The sequence below is a fragment of the Phyllobates terribilis genome, unplaced genomic scaffold, assembly GCF_046119375.1.
Source record: "Phyllobates terribilis strain yellow unplaced genomic scaffold, ASM4611937v1 Scaffold_393__1_contigs__length_1774422, whole genome shotgun sequence".
Taxonomy (NCBI): Eukaryota; Metazoa; Chordata; class Amphibia; order Anura; family Dendrobatidae; genus Phyllobates; species Phyllobates terribilis.
Genome location: NW_027363153.1, coordinates 1154491 through 1181217, shown reverse-complemented (window position 1 = coordinate 1181217; position 26727 = coordinate 1154491). Strand labels below are relative to the sequence as shown.

Here is a 26727-nt window from a genome sequence, read left to right as displayed (position 1 = left end):
GGTTCAACTTCAGCAACTGTGCATTGCATTGCCATGTAATGTGATGCAATGCTATCTTTCTAGCTCTCCCTTTTTACTTCCTTTTGGATAAACAGACATATTAGGCAAGCATTTTGGAGCTTTCACCTAAATAACTACAGGTGGTGAGATAAGCTGCACAATATAATTGACCTTTCAGTATATTGTTGCACACACACCATCTATTTAGCAAATGCCCTTGTTATCAACAGCAGCCTTTTAAACTCACCTGAGCTAACAGGTATGTGCGCTGGTTACTCTGCTGCGCTTAAAATTTCTTTTTTGGTTTGCTACAATGCCTTTTCTGAAACGTTGTCTCCTTCTGCTGGAACACTGACTTCTTTCATTTAATGCCTGCAGACTATAAAAGAGAACCCAACCCAAAAAGTTTGGTTGATTAGTCTGTGGCATTCTGTTAAACTGTTGCTTATGGCGGTCTCTGTGAGCTTCTCAGCGACATTCAGCCAGCCAGGTATCCTGCCTGCAGTAGATGGAATGTGGCAATGGAACGCTGGCTGCGCGTGTCATAATAGGCTCTGAGCCTTTATATACCTGTGCACAGCAGCAGCCACCTTCAGTCTGCTGCTGGACAGCCAGCAGCAGCAGCAGCAGGAGAGGTATGTAATCAGGAGCCCTCCTGCTAAGGGTAGACAGCTGCTCGTTCCACCCCACCCCCCGCCTTAATTGGTTCTCCTCCCTTCCAACGGTGTTGAGGCGGGTGGGAACAGCAGGGGGTGAAGGTGCTGTGTTTAAAGAGGTGGAGTTATGCAGATCTAAAACGCGTGGATTGCAGCAGCAGCAAGCCGAAAAGTGCAGGCATGTAAGGGATCTAGAGGTTGACAACATGTCTTCTTAACGGGAGTCCAGGAGCTCATCTCCACAAATGGACTTTTCAGGATCCTTGGGTGGCTCCGTAGTTTGAAACCAATTCTGGTTATCGCTTCTCGGCCTTTTGGCTAAGATCAAGTGTAGTATCTGTTCTTATCAGTTTAATATCTGATACGTCCCCTATCTGGGGACCATATATTAAATGGATTTTTAGAACAGGGAGATGGAAAAAGAGCTTGCTCTGTCCACTCCACGCATTGACCTGGTATTGCAGTATCTCCAGGACCGGTGCACCCCTTCTTTAATGCAGTTTCTAAAATCAGAAAGAATTGAATTCAATGTTTTTTGTTCATTTTGCTTGTTTGTCGGATTTTGGGATGGACTCTTTGGCTTTGCTTTTCTTCTCCTCATTGGATTTTTCATGTTCAAAGTTGCAGAAGCCAGATTACAAGCTCATTTTGGTTCAACTTCAGCAACTGTGCATTGCATTGCCATGTAATGTGATGCAATGCTATCTTTCTAGCTCTCCCTTTTTACTTCCTTTTGGATAAACAGACATATTAGGCAAGCATTTTGGAGCTTTCACCTAAATAACTACAGGTGGTGAGATAAGCTGCACAATATAATTGACCTTTCAGTATATTGTTGCACACACACCATCTATTTAGCAAATGCCCTTGTTATCAACAGCAGCCTTTTAAACTCACCTGAGCTAACAGGTATGTGCGCTGGTTACTCTGCTGCGCTTAAAATTTCTTTTTTGGTTTGCTACAATGCCTTTTCTGAAACGTTGTCTCCTTCTGCTGGAACACTGACTTCTTTCATTTAATGCCTGCAGACTATAAAAGAGAACCCAACCCAAAAAGTTTGGTTGATTAGTCTGTGGCATTCTGTTAAACTGTTGCTTATGGCGGTCTCTGTGAGCTTCTCAGCGACATTCAGCCAGCCAGGTATCCTGCCTGCAGTAGATGGAATGTGGCAATGGAACGCTGGCTGCGCGTGTCATAATAGGCTCTGAGCCTTTATATACCTGTGCACAGCAGCAGCCACCTTCAGTCTGCTGCTGGACAGCCAGCAGCAGCAGCAGCAGGAGAGGTATGTAATCAGGAGCCCTCCTGCTAAGGGTAGACAGCTGCTCGTTCCACCCCACCCCCCGCCTTAATTGGTTCTCCTCCCTTCCAACGGTGTTGAGGCGGGTGGGAACAGCAGGGGGTGAAGGTGCTGTGTTTAAAGAGGTGGAGTTATGCAGATCTAAAACGCGTGGATTGCAGCAGCAGCAAGCCGAAAAGTGCAGGCATGTAAGGGATCTAGAGGTTGACAACATGTCTTCTTAACGGGAGTCCAGGAGCTCATCTCCACAAATGGACTTTTCAGGATCCTTGGGTGGCTCCGTAGTTTGAAACCAATTCTGGTTATCGCTTCTCGGCCTTTTGGCTAAGATCAAGTGTAGTATCTGTTCTTATCAGTTTAATATCTGATACGTCCCCTATCTGGGGACCATATATTAAATGGATTTTTAGAACAGGGAGATGGAAAAAGAGCTTGCTCTGTCCACTCCACGCATTGACCTGGTATTGCAGTATCTCCAGGACCGGTGCACCCCTTCTTTAATGCAGTTTCTAAAATCAGAAAGAATTGAATTCAATGTTTTTTGTTCATTTTGCTTGTTTGTCGGATTTTGGGATGGACTCTTTGGCTTTGCTTTTCTTCTCCTCATTGGATTTTTCATGTTCAAAGTTGCAGAAGCCAGATTACAAGCTCATTTTGGTTCAACTTCAGCAACTGTGCATTGCATTGCCATGTAATGTGATGCAATGCTATCTTTCTAGCTCTCCCTTTTTACTTCCTTTTGGATAAACAGACATATTAGGCAAGCATTTTGGAGCTTTCACCTAAATAACTACAGGTGGTGAGATAAGCTGCACAATATAATTGACCTTTCAGTATATTGTTGCACACACACCATCTATTTAGCAAATGCCCTTGTTATCAACAGCAGCCTTTTAAACTCACCTGAGCTAACAGGTATGTGCGCTGGTTACTCTGCTGCGCTTAAAATTTCTTTTTTGGTTTGCTACAATGCCTTTTCTGAAACGTTGTCTCCTTCTGCTGGAACACTGACTTCTTTCATTTAATGCCTGCAGACTATAAAAGAGAACCCAACCCAAAAAGTTTGGTTGATTAGTCTGTGGCATTCTGTTAAACTGTTGCTTATGGCGGTCTCTGTGAGCTTCTCAGCGACATTCAGCCAGCCAGGTATCCTGCCTGCAGTAGATGGAATGTGGCAATGGAACGCTGGCTGCGCGTGTCATAATAGGCTCTGAGCCTTTATATACCTGTGCACAGCAGCAGCCACCTTCAGTCTGCTGCTGGACAGCCAGCAGCAGCAGCAGCAGGAGAGGTATGTAATCAGGAGCCCTCCTGCTAAGGGTAGACAGCTGCTCGTTCCACCCCACCCCCCGCCTTAATTGGTTCTCCTCCCTTCCAACGGTGTTGAGGCGGGTGGGAACAGCAGGGGGTGAAGGTGCTGTGTTTAAAGAGGTGGAGTTATGCAGATCTAAAACGCGTGGATTGCAGCAGCAGCAAGCCGAAAAGTGCAGGCATGTAAGGGATCTAGAGGTTGACAACATGTCTTCTTAACGGGAGTCCAGGAGCTCATCTCCACAAATGGACTTTTCAGGATCCTTGGGTGGCTCCGTAGTTTGAAACCAATTCTGGTTATCGCTTCTCGGCCTTTTGGCTAAGATCAAGTGTAGTATCTGTTCTTATCAGTTTAATATCTGATACGTCCCCTATCTGGGGACCATATATTAAATGGATTTTTAGAACAGGGAGATGGAAAAAGAGCTTGCTCTGTCCACTCCACGCATTGACCTGGTATTGCAGTATCTCCAGGACCGGTGCACCCCTTCTTTAATGCAGTTTCTAAAATCAGAAAGAATTGAATTCAATGTTTTTTGTTCATTTTGCTTGTTTGTCGGATTTTGGGATGGACTCTTTGGCTTTGCTTTTCTTCTCCTCATTGGATTTTTCATGTTCAAAGTTGCAGAAGCCAGATTACAAGCTCATTTTGGTTCAACTTCAGCAACTGTGCATTGCATTGCCATGTAATGTGATGCAATGCTATCTTTCTAGCTCTCCCTTTTTACTTCCTTTTGGATAAACAGACATATTAGGCAAGCATTTTGGAGCTTTCACCTAAATAACTACAGGTGGTGAGATAAGCTGCACAATATAATTGACCTTTCAGTATATTGTTGCACACACACCATCTATTTAGCAAATGCCCTTGTTATCAACAGCAGCCTTTTAAACTCACCTGAGCTAACAGGTATGTGCGCTGGTTACTCTGCTGCGCTTAAAATTTCTTTTTTGGTTTGCTACAATGCCTTTTCTGAAACGTTGTCTCCTTCTGCTGGAACACTGACTTCTTTCATTTAATGCCTGCAGACTATAAAAGAGAACCCAACCCAAAAAGTTTGGTTGATTAGTCTGTGGCATTCTGTTAAACTGTTGCTTATGGCGGTCTCTGTGAGCTTCTCAGCGACATTCAGCCAGCCAGGTATCCTGCCTGCAGTAGATGGAATGTGGCAATGGAACGCTGGCTGCGCGTGTCATAATAGGCTCTGAGCCTTTATATACCTGTGCACAGCAGCAGCCACCTTCAGTCTGCTGCTGGACAGCCAGCAGCAGCAGCAGCAGGAGAGGTATGTAATCAGGAGCCCTCCTGCTAAGGGTAGACAGCTGCTCGTTCCACCCCACCCCCCGCCTTAATTGGTTCTCCTCCCTTCCAACGGTGTTGAGGCGGGTGGGAACAGCAGGGGGTGAAGGTGCTGTGTTTAAAGAGGTGGAGTTATGCAGATCTAAAACGCGTGGATTGCAGCAGCAGCAAGCCGAAAAGTGCAGGCATGTAAGGGATCTAGAGGTTGACAACATGTCTTCTTAACGGGAGTCCAGGAGCTCATCTCCACAAATGGACTTTTCAGGATCCTTGGGTGGCTCCGTAGTTTGAAACCAATTCTGGTTATCGCTTCTCGGCTTTTTGGCTAAGATCAAGTGTAGTATCTGTTCTTATCAGTTTAATATCTGATACGTCCCCTATCTGGGGACCATATATTAAATGGATTTTTAGAACAGGGAGATGGAAAAAGAGCTTGCTCTGTCCACTCCACGCATTGACCTGGTATTGCAGTATCTCCAGGACCGGTGCACCCCTTCTTTAATGCAGTTTCTAAAATCAGAAAGAATTGAATTCAATGTTTTTTGTTCATTTTGCTTGTTTGTCGGATTTTGGGATGGACTCTTTGGCTTTGCTTTTCTTCTCCTCATTGGATTTTTCATGTTCAAAGTTGCAGAAGCCAGATTACAAGCTCATTTTGGTTCAACTTCAGCAACTGTGCATTGCATTGCCATGTAATGTGATGCAATGCTATCTTTCTAGCTCTCCCTTTTTACTTCCTTTTGGATAAACAGACATATTAGGCAAGCATTTTGGAGCTTTCACCTAAATAACTACAGGTGGTGAGATAAGCTGCACAATATAATTGACCTTTCAGTATATTGTTGCACACACACCATCTATTTAGCAAATGCCCTTGTTATCAACAGCAGCCTTTTAAACTCACCTGAGCTAACAGGTATGTGCGCTGGTTACTCTGCTGCGCTTAAAATTTCTTTTTTGGTTTGCTACAATGCCTTTTCTGAAACGTTGTCTCCTTCTGCTGGAACACTGACTTCTTTCATTTAATGCCTGCAGACTATAAAAGAGAACCCAACCCAAAAAGTTTGGTTGATTAGTCTGTGGCATTCTGTTAAACTGTTGCTTATGGCGGTCTCTGTGAGCTTCTCAGCGACATTCAGCCAGCCAGGTATCCTGCCTGCAGTAGATGGAATGTGGCAATGGAACGCTGGCTGCGCGTGTCATAATAGGCTCTGAGCCTTTATATACCTGTGCACAGCAGCAGCCACCTTCAGTCTGCTGCTGGACAGCCAGCAGAAGCAGCAGCAGGAGAGGTATGTAATCAGGAGCCCTCCTGCTAAGGGTAGACAGCTGCTCGTTCCACCCCACCCCCCGCCTTAATTGGTTCTCCTCCCTTCCAACGGTGTTGAGGCGGGTGGGAACAGCAGGGGGTGAAGGTGCTGTGTTTAAAGAGGTGGAGTTATGCAGATCTAAAACGCGTGGATTGCAGCAGCAGCAAGCCGAAAAGTGCAGGCATGTAAGGGATCTAGAGGTTGACAACATGTCTTCTTAACGGGAGTCCAGGAGCTCATCTCCACAAATGGACTTTTCAGGATCCTTGGGTGGCTCCGTAGTTTGAAACCAATTCTGGTTATCGCTTCTCGGCCTTTTGGCTAAGATCAAGTGCAGTGATCTAGCGGTTTCTGCCTTGGTCTTGGCTGGGAGGCGCTTGGGGTACCCGGCTCCTTGGCCTGGGGGGATCGCTACACTTATCGGTGGAGCTAAACCCCCCTGCTGCTATTAGGGAGTCGGATTAGTCCCTGGGCAACGAGAGGCGATCACCTTGTCACCACACATAGCTGTGGGGGGCAACTGTCGCCACACATAGCTGTGGTGGCAACATTTGGAGGATTAGAAGGAAAAAACGGAAGGAAAACGGATCGTTGAGATGGAGTTTTGGAAAAAGAAGAGATGCTTACGTTTTTTTGTGAAACGGGAGACGGAAGAAACTTTTTTGGATGAAAAATGGATTCTGGAAATTTTGAGGAAATATGAAGTTTTGGAGAAGGATATCTACTGTAAGCAAGAAATAAAGCAAGGTAAAGTTTGTGATGTGACTCTAGTTTCTGAGGAAAAGTGCATTCATTTTTTCAAAGGCTGGAGTGAAGAGGATTCTGGGAAAATTGGAGTAAGTGCATCATTCATGGGGAAACCGAAGAGTGTGATAATTTACATGGACAATCCGTTTGTGGAAATAGAGGAGATAATGGTTTTTTTGGAATCTAATGTAAGATGGTAAAGTTTCAGAAATTATACAGGAACAAAGTTGGTATTTGGAACGGAAAGAGACGTTTTTTGGTGTGGACAACAGGAGAAGAAAATTTGCATAATGGGAGGATTATGGTAAACGGGAGTTCTGGGTATTGTTACATGGAAAGCAGCAAAGGAACTTTTGAAAAGAACTTTGGAGGACAAAAGGAAGATATTGGTGATAAAATGAAGAAGGAAGTTGATGCCATAATTATAGAGGAGAATAAGCAGGGAAAAGAAGTTGAAAGTTTAAAGGTGAAATTGAAGAAAAAGGTAACGGTACAGGAAAATTGTGGATCAAGGAAAGTATCTGGTGAAAAGAAAGAAGTAAAAGAGGAAAAGGGTAAAGTGTTGGAGAAGGTGGTGACTTTCAGAGATGATGAGGAAGAGTATGATAGGGAACAGATGCGGTTAGAGCATGAGGAGGAAGAAAAGAAGTTAAGGGGTTTTGTTGGGAGGAAAGTAAAAGAGAAAAAGGGGATATTTAGTTTGGGAAACCGGGTGAAGTAATGTCAGTGGTGATTTGTTTGGAAACTGTTGAAACTGCAAAGGAATTGTTATGTTTAACTTTATATATATTAATTCAAATGAAAAAATATAAATATAATATCTAAACACGATGATGGAACTAAAATCTTGAGTTTGGTGATATACGATTTAAGATTATAAAACTTAATTTCTGAGTGTTTGAAAAAAAAAAAAAAAAAAAAAAAAAATCTGTTCTTATCAGTTTAATATCTGATACGTCCCCTATCTGGGGACCATATATTAAATGGATTTTTAGAACAGGGAGATGGAAAAAGAGCTTGCTCTGTCCACTCCACGCATTGACCTGGTATTGCAGTATCTCCAGGACCGGTGCACCCCTTCTTTAATGCAGTTTCTAAAATCAGAAAGAATTGAATTCAATGTTTTTTGCTCATTTTGCTTGTTTGTCGGATTTTGGGATGGACTCTTTGGCTTTGCTTTTCTTCTCCTCATTGGATTTTTCATGTTCAAAGTTGCAGAAGCCAGATTACAAGCTCATTTTGGTTCAACTTCAGCAACTGTGCATTGCATTGCCATGTAATGTGATGCAATGCTATCTTTCTAGCTCTCCCTTTTTACTTCCTTTTGGATAAACAGACATATTAGGCAAGCATTTTGGAGCTTTCACCTAAATAACTACAGGTGGTGAGATAAGCTGCACAATATAATTGACCTTTCAGTATATTGTTGCACACACACCATCTATTTAGCAAATGCCCTTGTTATCAACAGCAGCCTTTTAAACTCACCTGAGCTAACAGGTATGTGCGCTGGTTACTCTGCTGCGCTTAAAATTTCTTTTTTGGTTTGCTACAATGCCTTTTCTGAAACGTTGTCTCCTTCTGCTGGAACACTGACTTCTTTCATTTAATGCCTGCAGACTATAAAAGAGAACCCAACCCAAAAAGTTTGGGTCTGTGGCATTCTGTTAAACTGTTGCTTATGGCGGTCTCTGTGAGCTTCTCAGCGACATTCAGCCAGCCAGGTATCCTGCCTGCAATAGATGGAATGTGGCAATGGAACGCTGGCTGCGCGTGTCATAATAGGCTCTGAGCCTTTATATACCTGTGCACAGCAGCAGCCACCTTCAGTCTGCTGCTGGACAGCCAGCAGCAGCAGCAGCAGGAGAGGTATGTAATCAGGAGCCCTCCTGCTAAGGGTAGACAGCTGCTCGTTCCACCCCACCCCCCGCCTTAATTGGTTCTCCTCCCTTCCAACGGTGTTGAGGCGGGTGGGAACAGCAGGGGGTGAAGGTGCTGTGTTTAAAGAGGTGGAGTTATGCAGATCTAAAACGCGTGGATTGCAGCAGCAGCAAGCCGAAAAGTGCAGGCATGTAAGGGATCTAGAGGTTGACAACATGTCTTCTTAACGGGAGTCCAGGAGCTCATCTCCACAAATGGACTTTTCAGGATCCTTGGGTGGCTCCGTAGTTTGAAACCAATTCTGGTTATCGCTTCTCGGCCTTTTGGCTAAGATCAAGTGTAGTATCTGTTCTTATCAGTTTAATATCTGATACGTCCCCTATCTGGGGACCATATATTAAATGGATTTTTAGAACAGGGAGATGGAAAAAGAGCTTGCTCTGTCCACTCCACGCATTGACCTGGTATTGCAGTATCTCCAGGACCGGTGCACCCCTTCTTTAATGCAGTTTCTAAAATCAGAAAGAATTGAATTCAATGTTTTTTGTTCATTTTGCTTGTTTGTCGGATTTTGGGATGGACTCTTTGGCTTTGCTTTTCTTCTCCTCATTGGATTTTTCATGTTCAAAGTTGCAGAAGCCAGATTACAAGCTCATTTTGGTTCAACTTCAGCAACTGTGCATTGCATTGCCATGTAATGTGATGCAATGCTATCTTTCTAGCTCTCCCTTTTTACTTCCTTTTGGATAAACAGACATATTAGGCAAGCATTTTGGAGCTTTCACCTAAATAACTACAGGTGGTGAGATAAGCTGCACAATATAATTGACCTTTCAGTATATTGTTGCACACACACCATCTATTTAGCAAATGCCCTTGTTATCAACAGCAGCCTTTTAAACTCACCTGAGCTAACAGGTATGTGCGCTGGTTACTCTGCTGCGCTTAAAATTTCTTTTTTGGTTTGCTACAATGCCTTTTCTGAAACGTTGTCTCCTTCTGCTGGAACACTGACTTCTTTCATTTAATGCCTGCAGACTATAAAAGAGAACCCAACCCAAAAAGTTTGGTTGATTAGTCTGTGGCATTCTGTTAAACTGTTGCTTATGGCGGTCTCTGTGAGCTTCTCAGCGACATTCAGCCAGCCAGGTATCCTGCCTGCAGTAGATGGAATGTGGCAATGGAACGCTGGCTGCGCGTGTCATAATAGGCTCTGAGCCTTTATATACCTGTGCACAGCAGCAGCCACCTTCAGTCTGCTGCTGGACAGCCAGCAGCAGCAGCAGCAGGAGAGGTATGTAATCAGGAGCCCTCCTGCTAAGGGTAGACAGCTGCTCGTTCCACCCCACCCCCCGCCTTAATTGGTTCTCCTCCCTTCCAACGGTGTTGAGGCGGGTGGGAACAGCAGGGGGTGAAGGTGCTGTGTTTAAAGAGGTGGAGTTATGCAGATCTAAAACGCGTGGATTGCAGCAGCAGCAAGCCGAAAAGTGCAGGCATGTAAGGGATCTAGAGGTTGACAACATGTCTTCTTAACGGGAGTCCAGGAGCTCATCTCCACAAATGGACTTTTCAGGATCCTTGGGTGGCTCCGTAGTTTGAAACCAATTCTGGTTATCGCTTCTCGGCCTTTTGGCTTAGATCTTGTATCTGGTCAGAAGGATCCTATAGTGTCTCCCCCTCGGCCTTGCAGCATCGCCACTTAGGTGGCTTAAGCTGCCTGCTGCTATTGGGGGGGGTCCAGAGGAAACGAGAGGTGATAATGGGCGTCAAGATTTGCTATGCCGGGACCGATGATATTCGGGTCAAAAATGCTTTTCGCATTGATATTGAGGAGTCGAAGAGGAATTTCTTTAACCTGCGGTTCTTGGTGGAAGTCGTCATCTTCAAGATTTTGAATGTTGGTCGTGGAGACATCATTTGCCTACAGGAGTTCCCAAAGAATGGCCGGTACGTTTTAGTCCTTGATCGTATGGCAGCTTGCCAGAATCTTTTCAAGACTCTAAAGGATCAGCAAGCCTTGGATCATCCGGCTCTTGATGGGCTTACATTCACGGTATTGTATACTAAGGGGGAAGTGCCAGTTGTTGTGTTTATGCACAACCCCCTTGTGGATGTGGAGGACATTACTAGATTCCTGAACCTTCATTGCAGCTATGTGTCCTACTCACACAAGGTGAGGAATGAGGTGGGCTTGTGGACTGGCAAACACAAGTTTTTTGTTCGGTTCCAGGAGGACCCCCAGGGACCTGGGGGTATCCACTACCCTCCCCTCAGTTTTGCCATCGGGAGGGATAGAGGGTATATGTTTTTTCCTGGTGCTCCGCGTTTTTGCAGGAAGTGTAAATCCTTTGGACACTACCAAGAGGACTGCACGGTGGAGAAGTTTTGTGGGAAATGCAATAAAGAGGGTCATCTGGCAATGGAGTGTACTAACTCCATGGTTTGTAATGCATGTGGCGAGGAGGGACACGCTTTCAAGGACTGTCCCCATCGTTCCAGGTCATATGCAGAGGCCGTGTCCCCACGTCCTACTACTGCCGCCACTATTGGTGAGGCGATCGAGGCAGTAAGGGACTTCATGGAAGAGATGGAGCAAGCACCCGATCCTGCTGGTGGAAGCGCTGTTGAGATAGAGCCTGCAGATATGTCAATTCTGCTTGATATGAGTGGTGAGGGAGAAGTGAGCGGTTCACTCTCCACAACGCCGGTGTTGGCTTTGGAAAGCTCAGAGGCAATTCATGAAGGTGGTGGTGGCCAGGGTGACTTCACCGGGGCTGTGGTGAGGCCCCCTGATGAGGACTCTGATGTGTCTTCTGCAAAGAAGTTCCGGCCAGATTTTTCACCTGCCAGTATTGGGAGCATCAGCCCCTTAAGTGATAGGAGCTATCCCGAGAGCTACAGTGCCTCTCCTAGGAGGTCTTTTTTGGAGGAGGGGGCCAGCATTCTCTGCTTAACATCAGGAATCGAGTTTCAAGACGAGAAAGGTTGACTCTTCGGTGGGGGGTATGTTCTTTTTTACCGAATATGGTTAAAAAATGGGCTCCAACGTGGGCTGTAGTGTACTGTCAATAAATGTAAGGCTTATAAAATCTAAGCCTAGAAGATTGGCTATACTGGAAGAACTAAAAAATCTTGGAGCAAATATTTACTGTCTGCAAGAGTGCGGAATTGAAGAGTCACCTCCTGAAAAGGACTGGGTATATGGGCATAGTATTTGGTCAGGTTCAATGACAAACAAAAATGATGGTGTGGGGATTTTGTTGGGGAATAGGGATTTAAGTTTTGAAAATTATATGGTGGTGGAGCCAGGTCGTTGTATAATGGCAGTGGTTAAGGGGAGAGGGTGGAGGGTGAAAATTGTTAACGTGTATTGTCCAATTAACAAAGGGGATAGGTTAGCACTATTAGAGAAAATACGTTTATTTTTGCCTGGAAGGATTCCAATATTATTAGTTGGTGATTTCAATTGTGTTTCTGAAGGGGAAATTGATGTCACGGGTAAGGTCCTTAATCAAATTACATCTGATTTTTCTTTTTTAGATGCAGCGGAATTTTTGAGTAAGCCACCACCGGCCACATATAGAGCTGATAGGGGAGGAATAGTGTCCAGGATTGACCGCATGCTGTATACAAATAGAGGTTTGGTGTGTAAATTTTTTAAACAGCATGTTTTTTCTTTCACAGACCATGAATGTTTGTGGGGTATGTTTGAAGGTGATAAAAAAATGGTGCATGGTGTTGGGGTATGGAAGCTAAATGTTAGGTTGTTAGAGGATGTTAGGGTTATGAGAGACTTCGAAAGTAAGTATGAATGGTGGAGGTCTAGGAAAAATAATTTTGTGGATGTGACTGTATGGTGGGATTGGGTGAAAGTGGAAATTAAGAATTTTTTTAGGAGGTGGGGTTATAAAAAAGCAGCAATTGAAAGAGGCAGATTTAAAGATTTAAATATGAGGATTGAGTGGTTACATAAAATGAGTATGAAAGGAATTGATGTTAGTGATCAACTCAGAGGAGCGAGAGATGAGATGAAGCGTGTTTTGGAAAAGCGTGGGAAGGAAATTATTTTTAGGACGAGAGTTGAGCATTTGGATATGGATGAGAAGTGTACGAGGTACTTTTTTAAAAAAATGTGCAGTAAAAAAGATGAGTTGGATGAGGTTGTAAATGATAATGGTATGACTGTGGTTGGAAGGGAAGTGTTGGATGAGGTACATAGTTTCTATAGTAGTTTATTTGAGTCTAAATGGGTGGATGGGGGTTTGAAAGAGCATGTGTTAGGTATGTTGGAGAGTCAGCTTGAATCAGGGGAACGTGAGTGTTTGAGTGAGGATATTGTTTTTGATGAGGTTAAAAAGGCGGTGGATGGTGCGAAAAAGAATAAAACACCTGGGAAAGATGGGTTGCCTGTGGAGTTTTATGTAAAAGCATGGGATGTGATTGGTGTTGATTTTGTGGAGGTATGTCAATATATGTGGATGAATGGTGTACTTTGTAATTCCATGAAAGAAGGAGTAGTTGTTTTACTATATAAGAAGGGTGAGAAAAAGAATTTGCGTAATTGGAGGCCGATTACATTACTCAATGCAGATTATAAAGTCTTTAGCAAAATTCTGGCTAACCGTATGCGTGGGGTGATTGGAAGTGTGGTTGGTGATGATCAAGTGTGCGCGGTGCCAGGTAGGTGTATGACTGATAACCTCTTGTTGTTGAGAGACGTAATTGGAGATTGTATGTTTAGGAAGGGGAAATGTATGGTTTTTTGTGTGGATTTTGAGAAAGCTTTTGATAGAGTGTCGCATGCGTTTATGTTTGAGGTGTTAGTTAGGATGGGTTTTCCTAGTGTTTTTGTGAATGCCATAAGGTGTTTGTATGATGGTGTGGTGAGTGAAGTGTTAGTGAATGGATGTTTGAGTGAGAAGGTGTGCATAAAATCAGGGGTCAGGCAGGGGTGTCCGTTGTCCCCTGTCCTGTTTATAAGTGTGATTGAGCCCCTGTTGTGCATGATTCGGAAAGAGAAAGTGATGAATGGTCTTCTGATCCCAGGGAGTGGTGGAAAGACTGTAAAAGTAATGGGGTATATGGACGATGTTGTTGTGGTGAGTGATAATATGGCTGCTATGAATCGAGCAAGGTTGCTTTTAGATTTCTTTTGTGGTGCATCTGGTTTTAGGGTGAATTGGGGGAAGTGTAGCTTTAAGTGTTTCGGGGATTCGAGTGTTAGGATGGATGGTGTGATATGTGAAGAAGGTGCTATTAAGGTTTTGGGGGTGTGGTTTAACAAAGATCTGAAAGGGAATGAGAGTTGGGATGAATGCGGTAAGAGGATTGAACAGAAGTTAAATTTTTGGAGGTTACGGGACTTGACATTGTCAGGCAAAGTCCTTATTATTAAGTCAGTGATTCTTCCTATGTTACTTTTTGTGTCAGTGGTTTTTCCAGCCCCTTATAGGGGTTTTAGGCGGATTGAGAAGCTAATTTTTACGTTTTATTGGGGAAGTAAGATGGAAAAACTTAAAAGGGAATATTTGTGTAAGTTACGTGAACATGGGGGAATGGATTTCCCAAATTTTGAATTTTGTCTTGGTTTAAATTATATTAAAACGGTGGTTGTTCTGTTAGGTAGGGATAACAAGACGGCTTTTATGATTAAATATATGGCTGGATGGATGTTGTTTGGGTTGAAATGGATGAGAAGGGATGCAAGAGTGCCTGTTTCGTTTAAATGTCCAGTGTGGTATGAGTTTGTTGAAAAATTTGTTGTCAAGCATGATTTGTTGGATGTTCCTATGGGTGATTTCAAAGTGATAAGGAATGTAAGGAGAAGGATGCGTGTTAGAGAGTTTGAATGTAACATTAGGGGCTTGAGATCGAGTGAAGCGTTGTGTGTATGGAGGAACCTGAGTATAAAAGGAATATCGAATAGGCAGCGTGATATCGTATGGATGAGTTTGCATGAGATTTTGCCTGTGAGAGAGGTACAGAAGAGGAGGGATCTGATTAGAACAGAGGTCTGTCCGAGGGATGGATGTGGGGCGAGTGAAACTGTTATGCATTTGGTTTGGAATTGTGATTATGCTCAGAGTGTTTGGAAGGGAGTGGGTGGTTTATGCAAGGAACTAGCGGGCGTGAATTTTATAAATTGGAGAGTGGTAATGTTTGGGATGGGTGCAAGTAGCCGGGTGAAAGAGAGATTGTTGTGGTTGATAATGGCATGTGTAATAGAAAGTCTGTGGGACGTTAGGAATTTGTGTTTATTTAAAAGGAAAATAATCTCAGTTAATAATTGTGTTAGGATGGTTTTGTCAAGGTTATACATAGTTTATTTATGGGACAGCTGTGGCGGTGGTGGCTCTGATTCAGAAGGTTTTTGGAAAGTAAAAAAATGGAGGTCACTGGTAAAGTACCAGTAAGTCCTTGTTTAAGTGTTGTGATCTGTCTTTTTTTATGATAATGGTATGTTTTATAGTTTTTTGTCCATTCAAAAGGTATTACAACTGTTTCAGTATAAAGTTATAAATATGAAATAAAGAAAGTACCATTATGATGTAAGACTGGGCAACGTAGTATGAGTTTTTATACTATTGATTGTTGCTTGAAAAATTTTACTGAATGGTATAAAAAAAAAAAAAAAATCTGTTCTTATCAGTTTAATATCTGATACGTCCCCTATCTGGGGACCATATATTAAATGGATTTTTAGAACAGGGAGATGGAAAAAGAGCTTGCTCTGTCCACTCCACGCATTGACCTGGTATTGCAGTATCTCCAGGACCGGTGCACCCCTTCTTTAATGCAGTTTCTAAAATCAGAAAGAATTGAATTCAATGTTTTTTGTTCATTTTGCTTGTTTGTCGGATTTTGGGATGGACTCTTTGGCTTTGCTTTTCTTCTCCTCATTGGATTTTTCATGTTCAAAGTTGCAGAAGCCAGATTACAAGCTCATTTTGGTTCAACTTCAGCAACTGTGCATTGCATTGCCATGTAATGTGATGCAATGCTATCTTTCTAGCTCTCCCTTTTTACTTCCTTTTGGATAAACAGACATATTAGGCAAGCATTTTGGAGCTTTCACCTAAATAACTACAGGTGGTGAGATAAGCTGCACAATATAATTGACCTTTCAGTATATTGTTGCACACACACCATCTATTTAGCAAATGCCCTTGTTATCAACAGCAGCCTTTTAAACTCACCTGAGCTAACAGGTATGTGCGCTGGTTACTCTGCTGCGCTTAAAATTTCTTTTTTGGTTTGCTACAATGCCTTTTCTGAAACGTTGTCTCCTTCTGCTGGAACACTAACTTCTTTCATTTAATGCCTGCAGACTATAAAAGAGAACCCAACCCAAAAAGTTTGGTTGATTAGTCTGTGGCATTCTGTTAAACTGTTGCTTATGGCGGTCTCTGTGAGCTTCTCAGCGACATTCAGCCAGCCAGGTATCCTGCCTGCAGTAGATGGAATGTGGCAATGGAACGCTGGCTGCGCGTGTCATAATAGGCTCTGAGCCTTTATATACCTGTGCACAGCAGCAGCCACCTTCAGTCTGCTGCTGGACAGCCAGCAGCAGCAGCAGCAGGAGAGGTATGTAATCAGGAGCCCTCCTGCTAAGGGTAGACAGCTGCTCGTTCCACCCCACCCCCCACCTTAATTGGTTCTCCTCCCTTCCAACGGTGTTGAGGCGGGTGGGAACAGCAGGGGGTGAAGGTGCTGTGTTTAAAGAGGTGGAGTTATGCAGATCTAAAACGCGTGGATTGCAGCAGCAGCAAGCCGAAAAGTGCAGGCATGTAAGGGATCTAGAGGTTGACAACATGTCTTCTTAACGGGAGTCCAGGAGCTCATCTCCACAAATGGACTTTTCAGGATCCTTGGGTGGCTCCGTAGTTTGAAACCAATTCTGGTTATCGCTTCTCGGCCTTTTGGCTAAGATCAAGTGTAGTATCTGTTCTTATCAGTTTAATATCTGATACGTCCCCTATCTGGGGACCATATATTAAATGGATTTTTAGAACAGGGAGATGGAAAAAGAGCTTGCTCTGTCCACTCCACGCATTGACCTGGTATTGCAGTATCTCCAGGACCGGTGCACCCCTTCTTTAATGCAGTTTCTAAAATCAGAAAGAATTGAATTCAATGTTTTTTGTTCATTTTGCTTGTTTGTCGGATTTTGGGATGGACTCTTTGGCTTTGCTTTTCTTCTCCTCATTGGATTTTTCATGTTCAAAGTTGCAGAAGCCAGATTACACGCTCATTTTGGTTCAACTTCAGCAACTGTGCATTGCATTGCCATGTAATGTGATGCAATGCTATCTTTCTAGCTCTCCCTTTTTACTTCCTTTTGGATAAACAGACATATTAGGCAAGCATTTTGGAGCTTTCACCTAAATAACTACAGGTGGTGAGATAAGCTGCACAATATAATTGACCTTTCAGTATATTGTTGCACACACACCATCTATTTAGCAAATGCCCTTGTTATCAACAGCAGCCTTTTAAACTCACCTGAGCTAACAGGTATGTGCGCTGGTTACTCTGCTGCGCTTAAAATTTCTTTTTTGGTTTGCTACAATGCCTTTTCTGAAACGTTGTCTCCTTCTGCTGGAACACTGACTTCTTTCATTTAATGCCTGCAGACTATAAAAGAGAACCCAACCCAAAAAGTTTGGTTGATTAGTCTGTGGCATTCTGTTAAACTGTTGCTTATGGCGGTCTCTGTGAGCTTCTCAGCGACATTCAGCCAGCCAGGTATCCTGCCTGCAGTAGATGGAATGTGGCAATGGAACGCTGGCTGCGCGTGTCATAATAGGCTCTGAGCCTTTATATACCTGTGCACAGCAGCAGCCACCTTCAGTCTGCTGCTGGACAGCCGCAGCAGCAGCAGCAGGAGAGGTATGTAATCAGGAGCCCTCCTGCTAAGGGTAGACAGCTGCTCGTTCCACCCCACCCCCCGCCTTAATTGGTTCTCCTCCCTTCCAACGGTGTTGAGGCGGGTGGGAACAGCAGGGGGTGAAGGTGCTGTGTTTAAAGAGGTGGAGTTATGCAGATCTAAAACGCGTGGATTGCAGCAGCAGCAAGCCGAAAAGTGCAGGCATGTAAGGGATCTAGAGGTTGACAACATGTCTTCTTAACGGGAGTCCAGGAGCTCATCTCCACAAATGGACTTTTCAGGATCCTTGGGTGGCTCCGTAGTTTGAAACCAATTCTGGTTATCGCTTCTCGGCCTTTTGGCTAAGATCAAGTGTAGTATCTGTTCTTATCAGTTTAATATCTGATACGTCCCCTATCTGGGGACCATATATTAAATGGATTTTTAGAACAGGGAGATGGAAAAAGAGCTTGCTCTGTCCACTCCACGCATTGACCTGGTACTGCAGTATCTCCAGGACCGGTGCACCCCTTCTTTAATGCAGTTTCTAAAATCAGAAAGAATTGAATTCAATGTTTTTTGTTCATTTTGCTTGTTTGTCGGATTTTGGGATGGACTCTTTGGCTTTGCTTTTCTTCTCCTCATTGGATTTTTCATGTTCAAAGTTGCAGAAGCCAGATTACAAGCTCATTTTGGTTCAACTTCAGCAACTGTGCATTGCATTGCCATGTAATGTGATGCAATGCTATCTTTCTAGCTCTCCCTTTTTACTTCCTTTTGGATAAACAGACATATTAGGCAAGCATTTTGGAGCTTTCACCTAAATAACTACAGGTGGTGAGATAAGCTGCACAATATAATTGACCTTTCAGTATATTGTTGCACACACACCATCTATTTAGCAAATGCCCTTGTTATCAACAGCAGCCTTTTAAACTCACCTGAGCTAACAGGTATGTGCGCTGGTTACTCTTCTGCGCTTAAAATTTCTTTTTTGGTTTGCTACAATGCCTTTTCTGAAACGTTGTCTCCTTCTGCTGGAACACTGACTTCTTTCATTTAATGCCTGCAGACTATAAAAGAGAACCCAACCCAAAAAGTTTGGTTGATTAGTCTGTGGCATTCTGTTAAACTGTTGCTTATGGCGGTCTCTGTGAGCTTCTCAGCGACATTCAGCCAGCCAGGTATCCTGCCTGCAGTAGATGGAATGTGGCAATGGAACGCTGGCTGCGCGTGTCATAATAGGCTCTGAGCCTTTATATACCTGTGCACAGCAGCAGCCACCTTCAGTCTGCTGCTGGACAGCCAGCAGCAGCAGCAGCAGGAGAGGTATGTAATCAGGAGCCCTCCTGCTAAGGGTAGACAGCTGCTCGTTCCACCCCACCCCCCGCCTTAATTGGTTCTCCTCCCTTCCAACGGTGTTGAGGCGGGTGGGAACAGCAGGGGGTGAAGGTGCTGTGTTTAAAGAGGTGGAGTTATGCAGATCTAAAACGCGTGGATTGCAGCAGCAGCAAGCCGAAAAGTGCAGGCATGTAAGGGATCTAGAGGTTGACAACATGTCTTCTTAACGGGAGTCCAGGAGCTCATCTCCACAAATGGACTTTTCAGGATCCTTGGGTGGCTCCGTAGTTTGAAACCAATTCTGGTTATCGCTTCTCGGCCTTTTGGCTAAGATCAAGTGTAGTATCTTTTGAAAAGGCAGTTTTGTCCTTGGGCTGCCCTAGTAAATTCATGCATATTACACACTGGTTTGGTGCACTTGTTAGTACGCCAGGTGGCTCATAGAGTTATCTGATGGAAAACATGGCCCTCCAGGATCGAAGTCACTAGGCTGGGTAAGTGTGAGGGCTTTGGAGCAATGTGCCCCAGGAGTAGGCGCCCTGGTGGGAGTCCAAGCTTACTGGGACTGGGAACCCCAGAAAGACTTGGCTTCGTAGCACGCCGCACCTTTGCCAATCATACTTTCTGAGCAACCCCCCCTATTCCTGGCCTCCGGGCTAGGAAGGGGAATTTTTATAAACCCGGTCGGAGGTCCGGTCAGCTTTGGGCTGAGAAACCAACACAGGCTCCAGCTCCACTAGGGTGGCAGCCTAGATGGAAGCTGGGAGCACGAAAACGGCTCTTCTCCGGCTTCGGCTAGGGAGAGCATCGGAGATCCCTGACCCTCGCTGTGGCCTTCTGGCTCGGAGGGATGGGGATGGTTTATTGGGGACCCTCTCCTCCGGGAAGGGTCCACATGAATCCTCGCCTCGTGCGCTGTTTTGGTGTGACTTCGGTCACATTTTTCAGTGCCTTGGATGCAGCTTCAATCAAAAAAATCTGTTCTTATCAGTTTAATATCTGATACGTCCCCTATCTGGGGACCATATATTAAATGGATTTTTAGAACAGGGAGATGGAAAAAGAGCTTGCTCTGTCCACTCCACGCATTGACCTGGTATTGCAGTATCTCCAGGACCGGTGCACCCCTTCTTTAATGCAGTTTCTAAAATCAGAAAGAATTGAATTCAATGTTTTTTGTTCATTTTGCTTGTTTGTCGGATTTTGGGATGGACTCTTTGGCTTTGCTTTTCTTCTCCTCATTGGATTTTTCATGTTCAAAGTTGCAGAAGCCAGATTACAAGCTCATTTTGGTTCAACTTCAGCAACTGTGCATTGCATTGCCATGTAATGTGATGCAATGCTATCTTTCTAGCTCTCCCTTTTTACTTCCTTTTGGATAAACAGACATATTAGGCAAGCATTTTGGAGCTTTCACCTAAATAACTACAGGTGGTGAGATAAGCTGCACAATATAATTGACCTTTCAGTATATTGTTGCACACACACCATCTATTTAGCAAATGCCCTTGTTATCAACAGCAGCCTTTTAAACTCACCTGAGCTAACAGGTATGTGCGCTGGTTACTCTGCTGCGCTTAAAATTTCTTTTTTGGTTTGCTACAATGCCTTTTCTGAAACGTTGTCTCCTTCTGCTGGAACACTGACTTCTTTCATTTAATGCCTGCAGACTATAAAAGAGAACCCAACCCAAAAAGTTTGGTTGATTAGTCTGTGGCATTCTGTTAAACTGTTGCTTATGGCGGTCTCTGTAAGCTTCTCAGCGACATTCAGCCAGCCAGGTATCCTGCCTGCAGTAGATGGAATGTGGCAATGGAACGCTGGCTGCGCGTGTCATAATAGGCTCTGAGCCTTTATATACCTGTGCACAGCAGCAGCCACCTTCAGTCTGCTGCTGGACAACCAGCAGCAGCAGCAGCAGGAGAGGTATGTAATCAGGAGCCCTCCTGCTAAGGGTAGACAGCTGCTCGTTCCACCCCACCCCCCGCCTTAATTGGTTCTCCTCCCTTCCAACGGTGTTGAGGCGGGTGGGAACAGCAGGGGGTGAAGGTGCTGTGTTTAAAGAGGTGGAGTTATGCAGATCTAAAACGCGTGGATTGCAGCAGCAGCAAGCCGAAAAGTGCAGGCATGTAAGGGATCTAGAGGTTGACAACATGTCTTCTTAACGGGAGTCCAGGAGCTCATCTCCACAAATGGACTTTTCAGGATCCTTGGGTGGCTCCGTAGTTTGAAACCAATTCTGGTTATCGCTTCTCGGCCTTTTGGCTAAGATCAAGTGTAGTATCTGTTCTTATCAGTTTAATATCTGATACGTCCCCTATCTGGGGACCATATATTAAATGGATTTTTAGAACAGGGAGATGGAAAAAGAGCTTGCTCTGTCCACTCCACGCATTGACCTGGTATTGCAGTATCTCCAGGACCGGTGCACCCCTTCTTTAATGCAGTTTCTAAAATCAGAAAGAATTGAATTCAATGTTTTTTGTTCATTTTGCTTGTTTGTCGGATTTTGGGATGGACTCTTTGGCTTTGCTTTTCTTCTCCTCATTGGATTTTTCATGTTCAAAGTTGCAGAAGCCAGATTACAAGCTCATTTTGGTTCAACTTCAGCAACTGTGCATTGCATTGCCATGTAATGTGATGCAATGCTATCTTTCTAGCTCTCCCTTTTTACTTCCTTTTGGATAAACAGACATTTTAGGCAAGCATTTTGGAGCTTTCACCTAAATAACTACAGGTGGTGAGATAAGCTGCACAATATAATTGACCTTTCAGTATATTGTTGCACACACACCATCTATTTAGCAAATGCCCTTGTTATCAACAGCAGCCTTTTAAACTCACCTGAGCTAACAGGTATGTGCGCTGGTTACTCTGCTGCGCTTAAAATTTCTTTTTTGGTTTGCTACAATGCCTTTTCTGAAACGTTGTCTCCTTCTGCTGGAACACTGACTTCTTTCATTTAATGCCTGCAGACTATAAAAGAGAACCCAACCCAAAAAGTTTGGTTGATTAGTCTGTGGCATTCTGTTAAACTGTTGCTTATGGCGGTCTCTGTGAGCTTCTCAGCGACATTCAGCCAGCCAGGTATCCTGCCTGCAGTAGATGGAATGTGGCAATGGAACGCTGGCTGCGCGTGTCATAATAGGCTCTGAGCCTTTATATACCTGTGCACAGCAGCAGCCACCTTCAGTCTGCTGCTGGACAGCCAGCAGCAGCAGCAGCAGGAGAGGTATGTAATCAGGAGCCCTCCTGCTAAGGGTAGACAGCTGCTCGTTCCACCCCACCCCCCGCCTTAATTGGTTCTCCTCCCTTCCAACGGTGTTGAGGCGGGTGGGAACAGCAGGGGGTGAAGGTGCTGTGTTTAAAGAGGTGGAGTTATGCAGATCTAAAACGCGTGGATTGCAGCAGCAGCAAGCCGAAAAGTGCAGGCATGTAAGGGATCTAGAGGTTGACAACATGTCTTCTTAACGGGAGTCCAGGAGCTCATCTCCACAAATGGACTTTTCAGGATCCTTGGGTGGCTCCGTAGTTTGAAACCAATTCTGGTTATCGCTTCTCGGCCTTTTGGCTAAGATCAAGTGTAGTATCTGTTCTTATCAGTTTAATATCTGATACGTCCCCTATCTGGGGACCATATATTAAATGGATTTTTAGAACAGGGAGATGGAAAAAGAGCTTGCTCTGTCCACTCCACGCATTGACCTGGTATTGCAGTATCTCCAGGACCGGTGCACCCCTTCTTTAATGCAGTTTCTAAAATCAGAAAGAATTGAATTCAATGTTTTTTGTTCATTTTGCTTGTTTGTCGGATTTTGGGATGGACTCTTTGGCTTTGCTTTTCTTCTCCTCATTGGATTTTTCATGTTCAAAGTTGCAGAAGCCAGATTACAAGCTCATTTTGGTTCAACTTCAGCAACTGTGCATTGCATTGCCATGTAATGTGATGCAATGCTATCTTTCTAGCTCTCCCTTTTTACTTCCTTTTGGATAAACAGACATATTAGGCAAGCATTTTGGAGCTTTCACCTAAATAACTACAGGTGGTGAGATAAGCTGCACAATATAATTGACCTTTCAGTATATTGTTGCACACACACCATCTATTTAGCAAATGCCCTTGTTATCAACAGCAGCCTTTTAAACTCACCTGAGCTAACAGGTATGTGCGCTGGTTACTCTGCTGCGCTTAAAATTTCTTTTTTGGTTTGCTACAATGCCTTTTCTGAAACGTTGTCTCCTTCTGCTGGAACACTGACTTCTTTCATTTAATGCCTGCAGACTATAAAAGAGAACCCAACCCAAAAAGTTTGGTTGATTAGTCTGTGGCATTCTGTTAAACTGTTGCTTATGGCGGTCTCTGTGAGCTTCTCAGCGACATTCAGCCAGCCAGGTATCCTGCCTGCAGTAGATGGAATGTGGCAATGGAACGCTGGCTGCGCGTGTCATAATAGGCTCTGAGCCTTTATATACCTGTGCACAGCAGCAGCCACCTTCAGTCTGCTGCTGGACAGCCAGCAGCAGCAGCAGCAGGAGAGGTATGTAATCAGGAGCCCTCCTGCTAAGGGTAGACAGCTGCTCGTTCCACCCCACCCCCCGCCTTAATTGGTTCTCCTCCCTTCCAACGGTGTTGAGGCGGGTGGGAACAGCAGGGGGTGAAGGTGCTGTGTTTAAAGAGGTGGAGTTATGCAGATCTAAAACGCGTGGATTGCAGCAGCAGCAAGCCGAAAAGTGCAGGCATGTAAGGGATCTAGAGGTTGACAACATGTCTTCTTAACGGGAGTCCAGGAGCTCATCTCCACAAATGGACTTTTCAGGATCCTTGGGTGGCTCCGTAGTTTGAAACCAATTCTGGTTATCGCTTCTCGGCCTTTTGGCTAAGATCAAGTGTAGTATCTGTTCTTATCAGTTTAATATCTGATACGTCCCCTATCTGGGGACCATATATTAAATGGATTTTTAGAACAGGGAGATGGAAAAAGAGCTTGCTCTGTCCACTCCACGCATTGACCTGGTATTGCAGTATCTCCAGGACCGGTGCACCCCTTCTTTAATGCAGTTTCTAAAATCAGAAAGAATTGAATTCAATGTTTTTTGTTCATTTTGCTTGTTTGTCGGATTTTGGGATGGACTCTTTGGCTTTGCTTTTCTTCTCCTCATTGGATTTTTCATGTTCAAAGTTGCAGAAGCCAGATTACAAGCTCATTTTGGTTCAACTTCAGCAACTGTGCATTGCATTGCCATGTAATGTGATGCAATGCTATCTTTCTAGCTCTCCCTTTTTACTTCCTTTTGGATAAACAGACATATTAGGCAAGCATTTTGGAGCTTTCACCTAAATAACTACAGGTGGTGAGATAAGCTGCACAATATAATTGACCTTTCAGTATATTGTTGCACACACACCATCTATTTAGCAAATGCCCTTGTTATCAACAGCAGCCTTTTAAACTCACCTGAGCTAACAGGTATGTGCGCTGGTTACTCTGCTGCGCTTAAAATTTCTTTTTTGGTTTGCTACAATGCCTTTTCTGAAACGTTGTCTCCTTCTGCTGGAACACTGACTTCTTTCATTTAATGCCTGCAGACTATAAAAGAGAACCCAACCCAAAAAGTTTGGTTGATTAGTCTGTGGCATTCTGTTAAACTGTTGCTTATGGCGGTCTCTGTGAGCTTCTCAGCGACATTCAGCCAGCCAGGTATCCTGCCTGCAGTAGATGGAATGTGGCAATGGAACGCTGGCTGCGCGTGTCATAATAGGCTCTGAGCCTTTATATACCTGTGCACAGCAGCAGCCACCTTCAGTCTGCTGCTGGACAGCCAGCAGCAGCAGCAGCAGGAGAGGTATGTAATCAGGAGCCCTCCTGCTAAGGGTAGACAGCTGCTCGTTCCACCCCACCCCCCGCCTTAATTGGTTCTCCTCCCTTCCAACGGTGTTGAGGCGGGTGGGAACAGCAGGGGGTGAAGGTGCTGTGTTTAAAGAGGTGGAGTTATGCAGATCTAAAACGCGTGGATTGCAGCAGCAGCAAGCCGAAAAGTGCAGGCATGTAAGGGATCTAGAGGTTGACAACATGTCTTCTTAACGGGAGTCCAGGAGCTCATCTCCACAAATGGACTTTTCAGGATCCTTGGGTGGCTCCGTAGTTTGAAACCAATTCTGGTTATCGCTTCTCGGCCTTTTGGCTAAGATCAAGTGTAGTATCTGTTCTTATCAGTTTAATATCTGATACGTCCCCTATCTGGGGACCATATATTAAATGGATTTTTAGAACAGGGAGATGGAAAAAGAGCTTGCTCTGTCCACTCCACGCATTGACCTGGTATTGCAGTATCTCCAGGACCGGTGCACCCCTTCTTTAATGCAGTTTCTAAAATCAGAAAGAATTGATTTCAATGTTTTTTGTTCATTTTGCTTGTTTGTCGGATTTTGGGATGGACTCTTTGGCTTTGCTTTTCTTCTCCTCATTGGATTTTTCATGTTCAAAGTTGCAGAAGCCAGATTACAAGCTCATTTTGGTTCAACTTCAGCAACTGTGCATTGCATTGCCATGTAATGTGATGCAATGCTATCTTTCTAGCTCTCCCTTTTTACTTCCTTTTGGATAAACAGACATATTAGGCAAGCATTTTGGAGCTTTCACCTAAATAACTACAGGTGGTGAGATAAGCTGCACAATATAATTGACCTTTCAGTATATTGTTGCACACACACCATCTATTTAGCAAATGCCCTTGTTATCAACAGCAGCCTTTTAAACTCACCTGAGCTAACAGGTATGTGCGCTGGTTACTCTGCTGCGCTTAAAATTTCTTTTTTGGTTTGCTACAATGCCTTTTCTGAAACGTTGTCTCCTTCTGCTGGAACACTGACTTCTTTCATTTAATGCCTGCAGACTATAAAAGAGAACCCAACCCAAAAAGTTTGGTTGATTAGTCTGTGGCATTCTGTTAAACTGTTGCTTATGGCGGTCTCTGTGAGCTTCTCAGCGACATTCAGCCAGCCAGGTATCCTGCCTGCAGTAGATGGAATGTGGCAATGGAACGCTGGCTGCGCGTGTCATAATAGGCTCTGAGCCTTTATATACCTGTGCACAGCAGCAGCCACCTTCAGTCTGCTGCTGGACAGCCAGCAGCAGCAGCAGCAGGAGAGGTATGTAATCAGGAGCCCTCCTGCTAAGGGTAGACAGCTGCTCGTTCCACCCCACCCCCCGCCTTAATTGGTTCTCCTCCCTTCCAACGGTGTTGAGGCGGGTGGGAACAGCAGGGGGTGAAGGTGCTGTGTTTAAAGAGGTGGAGTTATGCAGATCTAAAACGCGTGGATTGCAGCAGCAGCAAGCCGAAAAGTGCAGGCATGTAAGGGATCTAGAGGTTGACAACATGTCTTCTTAACGGGAGTCCAGGAGCTCATCTCCACAAATGGACTTTTCAGGATCCTTGGGTGGCTCCGTAGTTTGAAACCAATTCTGGTTATCGCTTCTCGGCCTTTTGGCTCAGATCTGTAATGGGTCTAGTCATTTGGCTGTCTGTGCGTTAACTCTTGGCCCTGTGGCATCGCCATTTTATGGCTTAAGCCACTTGCTGCTATAAGGAGTTGGCCAGTAGACACGACTAGCGATAATGGGACGCATTCGATACGCTGGGCCCGGTGAGGCTCGAGTGAAGTTTGGAATCCAGATTGATGTGGAAGAAGGCAAAGAAGGAATCTTTACCCTCAGCTTCGTGGTGAAGGAGATTTTGTTTGGACTCCTTGAAGTGAAGAAGGAAGAAATCTTGTGCCTCCAGCAATTCAAAAGCAAGTATAATCTTGTATTTACTTCTATGGCTGTTTGCAACAATTTCTATGATTGTTTGAAAAAGAATCTGGACAATCAATATTTGGATGGGCTGACTTTTGTCATCTTGTATTGCTCCAAAGAGGTACCTCTGACTGTTTTCATGTACAACCCACATGTGGACTTGGCTTTGATTTATGCCTTTCTAAATAGGCACTGCTATATTACCAAGGTGGCAGTAAA

At 44.3% G+C, this 26727-nt stretch overlaps 14 non-coding genes and 1 pseudogene across 14 annotated transcripts; all 15 read left to right on the top strand.

Annotated features, from left to right (window-relative positions):
- The first annotated feature begins 954 nt into the window (after positions 1-954).
- LOC141224801 (U2 spliceosomal RNA) lies at positions 955-1145 on the top strand. The gene has a single exon (XR_012292134.1). It is a non-coding gene; the product is annotated as a U2 spliceosomal RNA (small nuclear RNA).
- Positions 1146-2260: 1115 nt separating this feature from the next.
- On the top strand, positions 2261-2451 carry LOC141224800 (U2 spliceosomal RNA). The gene has a single exon (XR_012292133.1). It is a non-coding gene; the product is annotated as a U2 spliceosomal RNA (small nuclear RNA).
- Positions 2452-3566: 1115 nt separating this feature from the next.
- Positions 3567-3757, top strand: LOC141224799 (U2 spliceosomal RNA). The gene has a single exon (XR_012292132.1). It is a non-coding gene; the product is annotated as a U2 spliceosomal RNA (small nuclear RNA).
- A 1115-nt stretch (positions 3758-4872) lies between these two features.
- Positions 4873-5063, top strand: LOC141225055 (U2 spliceosomal RNA). Its single transcript, XR_012292380.1, has one exon. It is a non-coding gene; the product is annotated as a U2 spliceosomal RNA (small nuclear RNA).
- Positions 5064-7505: 2442 nt separating this feature from the next.
- Positions 7506-7704, top strand: LOC141224467 (U2 spliceosomal RNA). Its single transcript, XR_012291880.1, has one exon. It is a non-coding gene; the product is annotated as a U2 spliceosomal RNA (small nuclear RNA).
- A 1108-nt stretch (positions 7705-8812) lies between these two features.
- LOC141224797 (U2 spliceosomal RNA) lies at positions 8813-9003 on the top strand. Its single transcript, XR_012292130.1, has one exon. It is a non-coding gene; the product is annotated as a U2 spliceosomal RNA (small nuclear RNA).
- A 6100-nt stretch (positions 9004-15103) lies between these two features.
- On the top strand, positions 15104-15293 carry LOC141224431 (U2 spliceosomal RNA). The gene has a single exon (XR_012291853.1). It is a non-coding gene; the product is annotated as a U2 spliceosomal RNA (small nuclear RNA).
- A 1115-nt stretch (positions 15294-16408) lies between these two features.
- LOC141224796 (U2 spliceosomal RNA) lies at positions 16409-16599 on the top strand. The gene has a single exon (XR_012292129.1). It is a non-coding gene; the product is annotated as a U2 spliceosomal RNA (small nuclear RNA).
- A 1114-nt stretch (positions 16600-17713) lies between these two features.
- LOC141225045 (U2 spliceosomal RNA) lies at positions 17714-17904 on the top strand. Its single transcript, XR_012292371.1, has one exon. It is a non-coding gene; the product is annotated as a U2 spliceosomal RNA (small nuclear RNA).
- A 1115-nt stretch (positions 17905-19019) lies between these two features.
- On the top strand, positions 19020-19135 carry LOC141224552 (U2 spliceosomal RNA; annotated as a pseudogene).
- A 524-nt stretch (positions 19136-19659) lies between these two features.
- LOC141224396 (U2 spliceosomal RNA) lies at positions 19660-19842 on the top strand. Its single transcript, XR_012291822.1, has one exon. It is a non-coding gene; the product is annotated as a U2 spliceosomal RNA (small nuclear RNA).
- Positions 19843-20957: 1115 nt separating this feature from the next.
- LOC141224795 (U2 spliceosomal RNA) lies at positions 20958-21148 on the top strand. Its single transcript, XR_012292128.1, has one exon. It is a non-coding gene; the product is annotated as a U2 spliceosomal RNA (small nuclear RNA).
- Positions 21149-22263: 1115 nt separating this feature from the next.
- Positions 22264-22454, top strand: LOC141224794 (U2 spliceosomal RNA). Its single transcript, XR_012292127.1, has one exon. It is a non-coding gene; the product is annotated as a U2 spliceosomal RNA (small nuclear RNA).
- Positions 22455-23569: 1115 nt separating this feature from the next.
- On the top strand, positions 23570-23760 carry LOC141224793 (U2 spliceosomal RNA). The gene has a single exon (XR_012292126.1). It is a non-coding gene; the product is annotated as a U2 spliceosomal RNA (small nuclear RNA).
- A 1115-nt stretch (positions 23761-24875) lies between these two features.
- LOC141224791 (U2 spliceosomal RNA) lies at positions 24876-25066 on the top strand. Its single transcript, XR_012292124.1, has one exon. It is a non-coding gene; the product is annotated as a U2 spliceosomal RNA (small nuclear RNA).
- The last annotated feature ends 1661 nt before the right edge of the window (positions 25067-26727 follow it).